This window comes from Panthera onca, chromosome D4 (assembly GCF_046562875.1).
Source record: "Panthera onca isolate mPanOnc1 chromosome D4, mPanOnc1 haplotype 2, whole genome shotgun sequence".
In the NCBI taxonomy this organism is placed as follows: domain Eukaryota; kingdom Metazoa; phylum Chordata; class Mammalia; order Carnivora; family Felidae; genus Panthera; species Panthera onca.
Window position 1 is genome coordinate 22639031 of NC_138351.1, and position 12982 is coordinate 22652012.

Sequence of the window (12982 nt, forward strand, 5' to 3'; positions counted from 1 at the left end):
CTTTGGGAAAAATTAATCTATGCTCATAGCTTTCCTTCTTAACATTTCTAAGTTACTTCCAAATGTGATTGACAACCCCTAGAGGGCATTTGATGAATTTTAGGATTAATATCTGCATTTTGTACATGATAGAGCTTAAGTGACTTGGCCAAGGCAAATAGTCAAGTCAACTTTTGACCATCCATGAAGGCAATAGCCAATTTCTTGTTATTATCTATTTCATCTTCTTCCTACTACCTACATTATTAAGCCAGAAAGACTAAGAACATATGGGATTGGAAATATGAGTGCTCACACATGACCGTAGCAATCACTACTCAAAGTCATATTTAACAGAAAAGGTTATTAGTATCTCTATAGACAGGAAAGGACATTTAATTTATAAGCTGGTTTCCTAGAATAGTAGAGAATTGCAGATTTAAGGATGAATCTAGCTCAGTGTATCATTTCTGTATTCATTTCCTCATTGTACTAAATGATGAGACTTATCTCTAGGTTATTTCATAAGGTTAATGGAAAAATAGTCTTCTGGTTTCAGTGTATTACTCTGAACAAAACAAAATTCACATACAATTCCTCAGGAAACCACATACACAGCTGCTTTGGGGGAAACCGTTGAAGGAGCTTTTTCAAAGGATATTTCTGGTTTATGTATTTTACCAGTTTTTAAAATTATTGTTATATTATTCACTCATAAGTCCTAATATCACTTCCTATTTTACCCTCAATTGTATTTTAACATTTCTATTTAAATTTGTTCTTCCTAGTAGAGAGGATATTGGCTTTTAACAAAATTCAACAGAACACTTGATATTATTAAATGACTAATGTGCATATTTCAGTGAAACTCATCGCACTTCCCAAGAAAGTAGAAACAAAAGATTCATCATGGCATCAAAAAAAATTACAAAAAGAAGGGCTAAATTTGCCTAATTCTTGATAAACTACTGAAATATTTACCAAATAGTAGACAAACAATCCAATGAGTTAATGCAGATTTGAGGCTCTTAATTTGTTCTCAAAAAAAAAAAAAAAAAAAGGAGTTGTGTGTTGTTGTTGTTGTTTTTAAAGAGTTTTATTCTAGGAAAAATCTGGCCCAATTCATTCCATTTTCCATTTGTTCACGATGTATAGAATCACTGAAAACTACAGTGAAAGTGTAGTTATTGTTTGATATTTATTTACTTGTCTCCCATAGTGTGGTGTTCTAACTAACTAAAATAGCATCGGTCCTCATGTCTACTTTCAAACCGACAAGAGCAAATGTAATGATACAGATTCAAATAGTAAAACCCAAAACAAAGGCATTTGGTTATTTCATATATGCCAAGTAAATTGAAAATGGGACTCTGTTAGATTTTAGGAAGTGCAATTCAGCACAATGGAAACAGAAATTGGAAATGACATTATCCTACAGACTGAGCATTATTTGATTTTACATAGATGTATAGCATAGTAAATAGCTTTAGAACAGGAGTGTAAAATCTGGGATTAATGAAGAGGCTTCAAGGAGTGTTAATAAATTTCTGAAACAGTATGGAAAATTATATGCATTTTCTTTTAAGAAAAACATTCAAAGCTTTCATTGGATTCTCCAGGGTGTATACATAACTGGAGAAAGTCAAGAACCACTAGCTTAGAAAAGAATTACAATTAATTTCCTAAGTGAAAATAAGGGTTGTCAAGTTTATTTGTTTGTTTGTTTTCTGTGACTAATGCAAATAATTCCATTGATCCATTGTCAGGGGGCTTGATTTTTTACATTTCCTCTTTGCTTAAAAACTTTAACCCCTTTGAGCCTCACTATTGCTACTTCTACTCATAGAAACTCCAGCCTAAATGATTACTCCCTTTATCACTCTGATAGTTCATCTAGAGGTTTCTTGGAACACTATAGAGAAACGAGGACAAAATTTAGCAGGTTTTTGTTTTGTTTTGTTCTTTGAGTAGCAGAAATGTGTACAGTAAAGGACAAAGTTTTCAATCTATAGCTATAATCTAAGATTTGTCAGGAATGATCTGCTTTTTTTTTAAGTAATTTTTTAAATTTTAAAGTAGTTTCAGATTTACAGAAAAGGTATGATGACAGTACAAAAATTTCTCATATCCTCTGCACCCAGTTTTCTGTATTATTAACAGCTTACAGTAGTATAACAATAACCTGTATATAGTATAATATATTGTCACAATTAACCAATATTGATACACTATTACTGACTAAAATCAATACTTTCTTCAGACATCCTTAGTCTTTATCTAATGCTCTTTTTCTTTTTTCTTTATTTATTTTTAATTTATTTTTAATTTTTTAATTTATATCCAAGTTAGTTAGCATATAGTGCAATAATGATTTCAGGAGTAGAATCCAGTGATTCATCCCCTACATATAAAACCCAGTTCTCATCCCAACAAGTGTCTTCCCTAATTCCCCTTGCCCATTTAGCCCATCCCCCACGCACAACACCTCCAGCAGCCCTCAGTTTGTTCTCTATATTTAAGAGTTTTTTATGTTTTGTCCCCCTCCCAGTTTTTTATATTATTTTTGCTTCTCTTCCCTTATGTTCATCTGTTTTGTATCTTAAATTCCACATATGAGTGATATCATATGACCTTTGTCTTTCTATGACTGACTAATTTCACTTAACATAATACCCCTAGTTCCATCCACGTAGTTGCAAATGGCAAGATTTCATTCTTTTTCATTGCCGAGTAATACTCCAGTGTGTGTGTGTGTGTGTGTGTGTGTGTGTGTGTGTGTGTGTGTGTGCATGTGTGTGTGTGTATATACACCACATCTTCTTCATCCATTCATCTGTTGATGAACATTTGGGCTCTTTCCATACTTTGGGTCTTGTCGGTAGCCCTGCTATAAACATTGGGGTGCATGTGTCTCTTTGGAACAGCACACCTGTATCCTTTGGATAAATACCTAGTAGTGCAATTGCTGGGTCATAGGGTAGTTCTATTTTTAATTTTTTGAGGAACCTCCATACTGTTTTCCAGAGTGGCTGCACCAGTTTGCATTCCCACCAGCAGTGCAAAAGTGTTCTTCTTTCTCTGCATCCTTGCCAAAATCTGCCCTTGCCTGCGTTGTTACTTTTAGCCATTCTGACTCTTGTGAGGTGGTGTCTCATTTTGGTTTTGATTTGTATTTCCCTGATGATGAGCAATGTCGAACATTTTTTCATGTGTCTATCAGCCATCTGGATGTCTTTTTTTGAAAAATGTCTATCTTTCTTCACTGAATTATTTGTTTTTTGAGTGTTGAGTTTGAGTTTGGTAAATTCTTTGTAGATCTTGGATACTAACCCTTTATCTGACATGTCATTTGCAAATATCTTCTCCCATTCCATTAGTTGCCTTTTAGTTTTGCTGATTGTTTCCTTCACTGTACAGAAGCTCTTTGCCTTGATGAGGTCCCAAGAGTTCATTTTGTTTTTGTTTCCCTTGGCTTCAGAGACATGTTATGTAAGAAGTTGCTGCGGCAGAGGTCAAAGAGGTTTTTGCCTGCTTTCTCCTCTAGGATTTTGATGGCTTCCTGTCTTAGGTTTAGATCTTTCATCCATTTTGGGTTTTAAGGTGTAAGAAAGTGGTCCAGGTTCATTCTTTTGCATGTTGCTGTCCAGTTTTCCCAATACCATTTGCTGAAGAGACTGTCTTTATTCCATTGGATATTCTTCCCTGCTTTGTCAAAGATTAGTTGGCCATACGTTTGTGGGTCTAATGTTCTTTTTCTATTCCAGGATCTCATCCAGGAAACCATATTGTATTTAATTGCCATGTTTTCTTAGACTCTTCTGTGCTATGACAGTTTCCCAGACTTTCTTTGTTTTCCATGACCTCTATGTTTTTAAAGATTACTGGTTAAGTATTTTGTAGTAAGTCCCTTAGCTAAGACTTCTCTGACATTTTTCTCATGATTAAAGAGGGATTATAGGTTTGGGGGAGGAAAAGCACAGAAGCAAAGTGCCATTCTCATTATTTCATGTCAAAGCTGCATGATATCAAAATAGGTTTATTATTATTGATGTTAATATTGATGAACTGGCTGAAATAGTGTTTGTCAGATTTTTTCACTGTAAAGTTACTCTTTTTTACTTTCTTTTATTACTGTACACTTTGGAAGGAAGTTATGGTGCCTAGCTCACACCTCAGGAGTATGGAATTATGTTCCACTTCTTTTTGGGCAGAATATCTATGTAATCTATTTGTACATTCTTGCATGGGGGATTGATCTGTATTTTCATATATATTATATATAAAATATATATTTAAATATAATTATACAACTTATGAATATTTTATACTTTGGGTTATAATTCAATACAATCTTTCTCTTGTTGCTGTTCAAATTATTCTAGCTTTGGCCGTGGGTAACTATTTTGTTGATTCTGAGGTCCTTTTGACTTATCTCATTATTGTGGATATTTTTTGATCATCTTCTTACTTTTTAACAATATATAATGTTTCAGGCTCATTCTCTTCTTTTTTTTCTAATGTAGATCTGAGTTTCTTAACTGTATCATTTTCTTTCCCCTTGAAGACTCCCTTTGAACATTTCTTGTGGGGCATGTAGGCTAACAATGAATTTACTGTTTTTGTCTGAGAAAGTCTTTAATCTTCCTTCATTTTTGAAAGATAACTTCACTTAATTTTGAATTCTAGATTGGTGTTTGTTTGTCTCTCTTTCAACACCTTAAATATTTCATTCTACTTTCTTCTTCATTGCATAATTTCTGGGAAGAAGTCTGCTGTAACTGTCATCCTGTTCTTCTCTGACAAGTTTTTTATTTTAGGTTTTTTTGGTTTTGTTTTATTTTGTTTTGTTTTTTTCCTGTGACTTCTTTTAGGATTTTCTGTCTTTGGTTTTTGTTCAATTTGAATATGATATGCCTATGTATAGTTTTGTTGTTGCTCTCATTCTGGTTTTTTTTTTGGTGTTTTTTTGGGGGGGGTGTTTTGTTTTATTGTTTTTGTTTGATTTGGTTTCGTTTGGTTTGGTTTGGTATTTATCCTGCTTAGTGTTCTCCGAATTTCTTAGATTTGTGATTTGGTGTCATTAATTTTGGAATGTTCTTAGCCATTATGAAAATATTTCTTCTTCTCTGTTCTCTCTTCTTGCAATGCTACTCCAATTAATAATGTCTCACATATTTTGAAATTTTCCCATAGTTTTTGAGTTCTGTTCTGTTTTATTTATTCATTTTTCTCTGTGCATTTCAGTTGGAGAAGTTCTTATTAACCTACATTTAGATTCACTAAATTTTTCCTCCATTGTGTCCAATTACGGATGAGCCCATAAAAATCATTATTCACTTCTGTTACCGTGCTTTTTAAATTTCTAGTATTTCCTTTTGATTATTTCCTAGAGTTTCCCTCTCACTGCTTACATTACCCACCTTTTCTTTCATGTTTTGTAATTCTCAATTCGAGTCCTTAACATATTAATTGTAAACTTCAAATTCTCTGATATTTTAACATCTGTGAAATATTTGAATCATATTAATGCCTGATCTGAAGACTGTATTTCTTCTTGCCTTTTTGCATGCTTTGTAAAATTGTGTGTGTATGTGTGTGTGTGTGGAAAGTTGGGCATGATATATCAGGTAATAGTAACTGAGGCAGATAAAACTTTAGTGTAAGATTATATTTCATATGGCTAGGAGTTGAACCGTACTTAATGTTTGCTATAGCTACCAGAAGCTCAAATTTCTCTACTGTCCTTTAAAAAAAAATTAATGCTTATTTATTTTTGAGAGAGTGTGTGTGAATGGGGGAAGGGGGCAGAGAGAGAGGGAGACACAGAATCTGAATCAGGCTCCAGTCTTTGAGCTGTCAGGACAGTGACTGATGTGGGACTCAAAACCACCAACTGTGGGATCATGACCTGAGCCAAAGTCAGATGCTTAACCAACTGAGCCACCCAGGTGTCCCAACTACTGCCCTTGTTTTGTCTCCCCTATTGACTTTGGGGTTCCCTAAGTTCTCTCCCTAAGACTAAGTTCACCTCATGGAGCTCTTTCCGCTGTAACCTACTGCATTATACTGGAGAACTGTTGGTATTGGAGTAAACTGTGGGGCAGGAGAATTATCTGTGCCAATTTACATTCCCACCAACAATGCACAAGGATTCCCCTTTCTCTACATCATCACTAACAATTGTTATTTCTTGTCTTTTTGATGATAGCCATTCTAACAAGTGTGAAGTGACAGTTTATTTTGGCTTTGGTTTGCATTTCCTTGATGATTAATGATATTGAGCATTTTTTCGTATACCTGTTGTTCAATTGTATATCATCTTTGGAAAAATGTCTATTCAGATCTTCTGCCCATTTTTAAAATTGGATTTCCTGGGGTTTTGTTTGTTTCTTTGCTATTGAGTTGTATCAGTTCTTTGTAAATTTTGGATAGTAGCCTCTTATAAGATATATGATTTGCAATTTCTCTCACTCAGGAGGTTGCCTTTTCACTTTGTTAATGGCTTACTTTGCTATACAGAAGTATTTTAGTTTGATGTAGACCACTTGCTTTTGTTTCTTTTGCTTTTGGTGTCAGATTCAAAAAAATCATCACCAAGACCTATGTCAAGGAGCTTACTACCTATGTTTTTTCCTAAGATTTTTATGGTTTCAGGTCTTTATTCAAGTCTTTAATCCATTTCGAATTAACTTTTGTATATGATGTAAGATAGTTTCATTCTTTTGCATGTTGCTGTCCAATTTTCCCAACATCATTTATAGAAGGGACTGTCCTTTCCCCATTATATATTCTTGGCTCCTTTGTCACTGTTATTGACCATATACACATGAGTTTATTTCTGGGCTCACTATTTTATTTCATTGATTTACCTTTCTGTTATTATGTCAATATTATATTGTTTTAACTACTATGTCTTTATAATATAGTTTGAAATTAGGTACTGTGATGCCTCCAGCTTTTTTCGTTCTCAAAATTACTTTGGCTATTCCGGATCTTTTATGGTACCATATAAATTTAAGATTATATGTTTTGTTTCTGTGAAGAATGCCTTTGGAATTTTGATGGGGGTTACACTTAATGTGTAGATTGCTTTGTGTAGCATGGACATTTTAACAACACCAATTTTTCCAATATATGAATAGAATACCTTTCCATTTTTTGTGTCTTCTTCAATTTCTTTCATTAAAGTTTTGTAGTTTTCAAAATATAGTCCTTTTACCTCCTTGGTTAAATTTATTTACAGTTATTTTATTCTTTTTGATGCAGTTGTAAATGGGATTTTTGTTCTTAATTTCTTTTTCTGATAGTTCATTATTAGTATAAAGAAATGCAGCACATTTTTTGTATATTGATTTTGTATCCTACAACTTTACTGAATTTGTTTATTAATTCTAACAGTTTTTCAATGGAATCCTTAGGGCTTTTTTTCTATATAATATGTCATCTGCAAATAGTGACAGATTTCCTTCTTCCTTCCCAATTTGAATGCCTTTTATTTATTTTTCTTGCCTAATTGCTCTGGCAGAGACTTCCAAAACTATATTGAATAAAAGTGGAGAGAGTGAGAATCCTTGTCTTGTTCCTGATTGTATGAAAACCTTCCAGCTTTTCATCATTGAATATGATGTTAGCTATGGACTTGTCATATATGGCCTTTATTATGTTGAAGTATGTTCCCTCTATACCCAGTTTGTGGAGAGCTTTCATTACAAACCTTCCAGACTTTATTATGTTTATGTATAAGTCCCCAATTTAGCCAAATTCCAAAAATATTCTGGCATCACCTCACTGTTGTGATCATAAGAATATGAACACTGTAAGCATTCTCTCATTTATGCCATCTATTTATTATATTAAATGTTATGATTGAGACAAATCTTTTAAATCTATTTTAAATAAATTTTAAATAAATTTTAACATTTATTATGCAAATACAACATTCAGAATATTTCTAAGTATATTTTTCCATGTGATTTTACCTTTACAACCTTTCTAAACATCTATATAAACATATACATATATAAACATATATATATATATATATATAATTATTGTTTCATCAGATATATTTCCGACCCCTAGTACAACAGATTTATCTTCTGATTAATTCTTCACATTTCTTTCAATGTACATATAGCCCAGTGGTTTAAAAGAATCAATCAGATTTTCTAGGCCACACACACACACAAAATCTTCTTTTCCTAAATCCTACTTCATAAATACACATCTGAAATCTTACCCTCTGTAGCCACACAAAATGAATGTGTGCTATTTGTAAAATAATTGAAGTTCTTTTAAATGCATATAATACCAGATAATGTGAAACATTGTTACTGTGTTACATGAAATCTCATCACCTAAAAAAATTTAGGATGCCAAGAAACCCAATATAAGGTTGAATGAAAAAGCATGGCTACCCACAAGTATGTCATACATTATGTATTTTATGTTCTGCATAAGAAACATCTGGAATGAATAAACTAGAATGGGCCACTGAATTAAGGTGTAAGAAGGAACTCAAGAGGAAATAGTTTCTACATAAAATATAAAGTGAGGAAAAGAGAAACAAAAGCCAAGAAAGGACTAATTCTCCAGCCAAGATCTATGAGTCTTGCCAAAGTGTGGAGGGTAAAAGGAGGCTGAAATAGGCATATATCACCCATACTTATTTCCTTAAACCCCTACTCACCAAAACAAATTAAAAGACCTACACATTTCATGTTGGCAAAAGCAAAGATATCTAATCCATTTGCACACATTACTAACTGTTTCAAATTCACATTTTCATGTTAAACTACAGAATAGGCACAGTATGTGTGTTTAGATTATATTACATCTGGGTTTTTGAAATTTTAGCTCTTTCCACAAGTAAAGTCCCCTCCATTGCTTGATTTTGGGTTATTCTGTTTCTACAAATGGTCTAAAGAAGTATGCCTCCAAAATGTGGGGGGGAAAGCGAAGAAGATTTAGGACACTGATAGAACTTGTCATATGTGTGGCCCATTTGTAGGCTCTGTGTGGCAGACAACTGCACTGTATTCCCTAGCCTAGAAAGTTCTCCTCCAATTTCCCCCATAGTTTGCCTTTATTATCCTAGAGGATAAGGCAGTGCGAACAAATACCAGGGCATTATAGGTCACACATAGTAATCATGGAATTGTGGAACTATAAAAACTTCAGGGGTGTGAATCCAGAGGGCTATATCTGGTAAAAGGAAGTAACGGGGTGTCATGGCTTCTGCAAATGTTGTGTGAGGTTGTGGAGAGGTATGAGCTGCTGCCACAGATTCAAGGAGGAATCATCCTGCCCCCAAATTAACCTGGTTTCTACCTTCAGTAGAAAAATGGAATAGAAATCATAGATCAGAGAAAGAGACAGAGAGAAAAGATGAGATACCTGGTGTCATGATATTGGTAACTTACCTTTAAAATTCTTCAGCGTAAAATGGGATATGAACGTGTACATTAGTTTTCACTTCACTTTAGGACTGTCAGACTGTTATTCGTTGTAATAAAAAAAAATCCACACTCTAGCTGTAGTCAGCCAATATTATGGCAAAAATCCCCATTTGAGAAGCCTTCATAACATGAGCTTCATCTGTCCTTATATTTAATGAAATGCCAGATGAGTGGGTAATTAGCATAATTAATTTCAGAAATGGATTTTCATTGGTGAATTTAGTGGTGTGTTAATCAGTATAATGGGGGGTAGAAATGGGTTCTCAGTTGTGAAATGTATGTAATTCAAGATGTGTATTGGTTAAAGTAGTATGGAGACACACTTAAGATTTGCATGAAATCTGCCACCTGAACTGTTTGGGATGTATCTTAGTCAGCATGACCTCCTCTAACAAAATACCACACACTGAGTGGTTCAAGCGACAGACATCGCTCATAGTTCTAGAAGCTGGGAAGTCCAAGGCCAAGGTGCTGACAGATTCAGTTCTTGATGAGGGCTGTCTTCCTGGCTTATAGTCAGTTGTCTTCTTGCTGTGTCCTCAAATGGACTTTTCTCAGTGGTTGTGCATGGAGAGCTGTCTGTACTCCTCTTCTTATAAGGGCACTAACCCCATTGTGAGGGTGCCACCCTCATGACCTTATCTAAACCCATTTACCTCTCAAAGGTCCCACCTCCAAATATCACCTCTTTGGGAATTAGGGCTTCAATATATGAATTGGTGGGGAGAGACACAACCATTGAGTCCATAACAGGATGTCACCTAAGGCTAAATTGCTAAATGGATTTGAGTCTAATCTTTCAGTGACAGAATTTTGGTTTTTTTTCCTTTGGCCTGATACTAATTTATAAAGGTAACAAAATCAGCCTCTGAAGTACTGTTAGGTCTGTTTCTAACGACTTATTCATATCAGGTATTATTTGTTTTAAAAAGACAGCAAGCTGGGTCATTGTCAAACTTCAGCAATAACAACATTAGAACTCTTATGCCTGCCTGCTGATACATGTTTAATTCCATATGAATACAGAATTTGGTCTGAGACTTACTTTTTAACAAGGGTAAAAAAGGTAGCAAGGAACAGCAAATATTCATACACATCAGAATGTTTAGCTTATTCTACGAAAGGGACCTCTGAGTTGCGTAGAACCAAATGGTGTACATTGATTCAGAACATTTTGCAATCATGTACTACAGAGGAATGGATATCTTCTGTTCCAGCATTAAAGTGTCCTGTGTAGTGTTAGAGACATACTGTTTAGCAAGACTATCTGTGTTCCTTGAGAGAATTACCCTGATGGCCTAACAATATGGTGAGTTTTAAATAACTGACATGTTGCTATCCCTGTTTTATAGAGGAATAAACTGAAAGTTGGAGAGGTTAAGTAGCTTGCCCGATTCGAACAAGTGGTTGATTTCAAATGTCACACTTTTTAACACTATGTTCTTTTCCCTAAGTCATGGTTCCATGTCTGGGGACACAGGAAATAGAAAGCAAGTTCCAATAAAACAACACAGTCCAAAGAGAAGTGTTGTGGAAAAAAAGACACACACACATTTCAAAACCTCAGGTGCCTAAGAGTGTCTTCTATTTTTTTTAGGGATCACAATAAAATCCTCTCTGTATAAATTCTAGTTGTTGCTTGATGTTAAGTTAAATGTTTATTAAGCACCAGAGTTCAAGCCATAGAGTGGGCTCAATCATTCTCAGCTAATCTTTTTTGTTGCTATAAAATCTTGAGTTAAAAAACCTTTTCAGGTACTGTTAAGAAAGGCAATGTGAACAGGATGGGGCTGCCTGAAAATTATACTCAAGATATGTTTCTTAGAGTTGATAAGAAGCACTTCTTAGCAAATGCACACTTAACAACAAGTCTTATTTCTAATAGGGTATAGTGTACTACACAACTGAATCACTTTTAACTAGGAATCACTTGATTTTGAAATAAAAGTCACATGTTTACAGATATTACACCACACACACACACACACACACACACACACACAGATATATTGAGCCTGTCAGCTTAACTCCATATAGCCCTAATTAAATGTTTGTTTTCAACCTTGCCAACAGCAAGATTCACGGTCACTTCCGTGAAATACGGATTTCACCAAGACTGGGAAGCTGACAAAGCTTTCTCATTTCCTCCAGCTGGAATCATTTCCTTTCTTTCTGGGATCCCCTGTTCACCCTCCTTGGAGAAGCACCTTCCATAACATACTGAGAGCAAAGAGTGCAGTGCCTTTGTGAAAGCAGAATAAAAACTTGGAGGTACTTACTGAGAACGCTAGAGCTGGACCAGAGAGCTCCGTAATGCCGAATGCCTGTGACAGAGTAGGCCACTTCAAAGAGATAAAGCTGCATTAGTGCTTTTAAATTTGTCCTTGGGAATGCGCTCATCTGAAACAATGATTGCAGAGACAAATCAGATGAATGCTGCTTTCAGAACTAAATGAATACTCTAAGAGGACAGCTCTGAGAGGAATACATTTGAAGAGTCTGGAGAGTAATTTCATGGAAAACAAAGTGGGTGCCTATTTTATTTGGAAAAAAAATGAAGAAGATTGGAATAGACAAAGAAAAGAGAAGAAAATTATTTTAAAGGCTATTTTAATGTGCCACCAATTATGCATATGTAAGATGTTTTATGCATGAGGTTGACATCTGACAAAGAATTATTGATCACAGACATTTATACAAAGGGTGTTTTCCTAAGTTGGGAATCTCTACCCAATAAACCTATGCAGCTCAAATATTGTTTTCATGTCAGTCATAATTTATATGCACAAAGATTACATAATTCCAACATTAAAAACAAATTAAAAATAAAAATTCAGCCAAATGAATGACAGGAATTTAGGAAATTTACACATTAAACTTGAGAACAAATAATAATCACTTATCCTCCAAGTCACATTTTCAGAGTGGGTCCTGTTTCCCATGTATTTAGGTCCCTGGTGGGTAGATACTTAGATGCTTAGATGACTATCTCCACATTACCATTGAGACTCAGGCTCTTTCATCCCAGTGTGACCTGGAAGGAGAAACATAATCTAGGATGACCACTGGCAGAAGGGTAGGTCTGAATCATGAGTGACAATGCATTTTTTAAAAATTTCTCTTCAAAGGAGAGGACCTGGCATTGGGTCTGGGAAAATGAGATGCAGTAGTCCCTCCTTCTATGCAGGTTTTATTCCAAAACCCCCTCAGAGGAAACCTGAAACCACAGATCGTCCTAACCCTGTATATACGATGTTTGCCTTATATATGCATGCCTATGATAAAGTGTAATTTATAAATTAGGCACTGTAAGAAATTAACAGCAATGACTAGTAATAAAATAGGATAATTATAACAATATACTGCAATAAAAGTTATGTGAATGTGGCCTCTCTCTCTCTCTCTAAATATGTTATTGTAGTGTACTCACCTTTTCCTTGTGATTATGTGAGATGATAAAATGCCTGTGTGATGAGATGAAGGGAGGTGAATGACATAGGCACAGTAGGCCTACTACTGTTACCTTCTGATGATACGTCAGAAGG

General features: G+C 34.7%; 2 long non-coding RNA genes across 2 annotated transcripts in view; one reads left to right on the forward strand and one right to left on the reverse strand.

Moving 5' to 3' along the window:
- The window catches only part of LOC132663590 (uncharacterized), an 87266-nt gene extending 75481 nt beyond the window's left edge, over positions 1-11785 (reverse strand). The window contains exon 1 of the long non-coding RNA XR_009603149.2: positions 11717-11785. This is a non-coding gene — a long non-coding RNA (uncharacterized LOC132663590). The remainder of the gene's footprint in view (positions 1-11716) is intronic.
- LOC132663589 (uncharacterized) overlaps positions 1-12772 on the forward strand; it is a 125245-nt gene extending 112473 nt beyond the window's left edge. The window contains exon 3 of the long non-coding RNA XR_009603148.3: positions 11589-12772. This is a non-coding gene — a long non-coding RNA (uncharacterized LOC132663589). The remainder of the gene's footprint in view (positions 1-11588) is intronic.
- Positions 12773-12982: the final 210 nt, after the last annotated feature.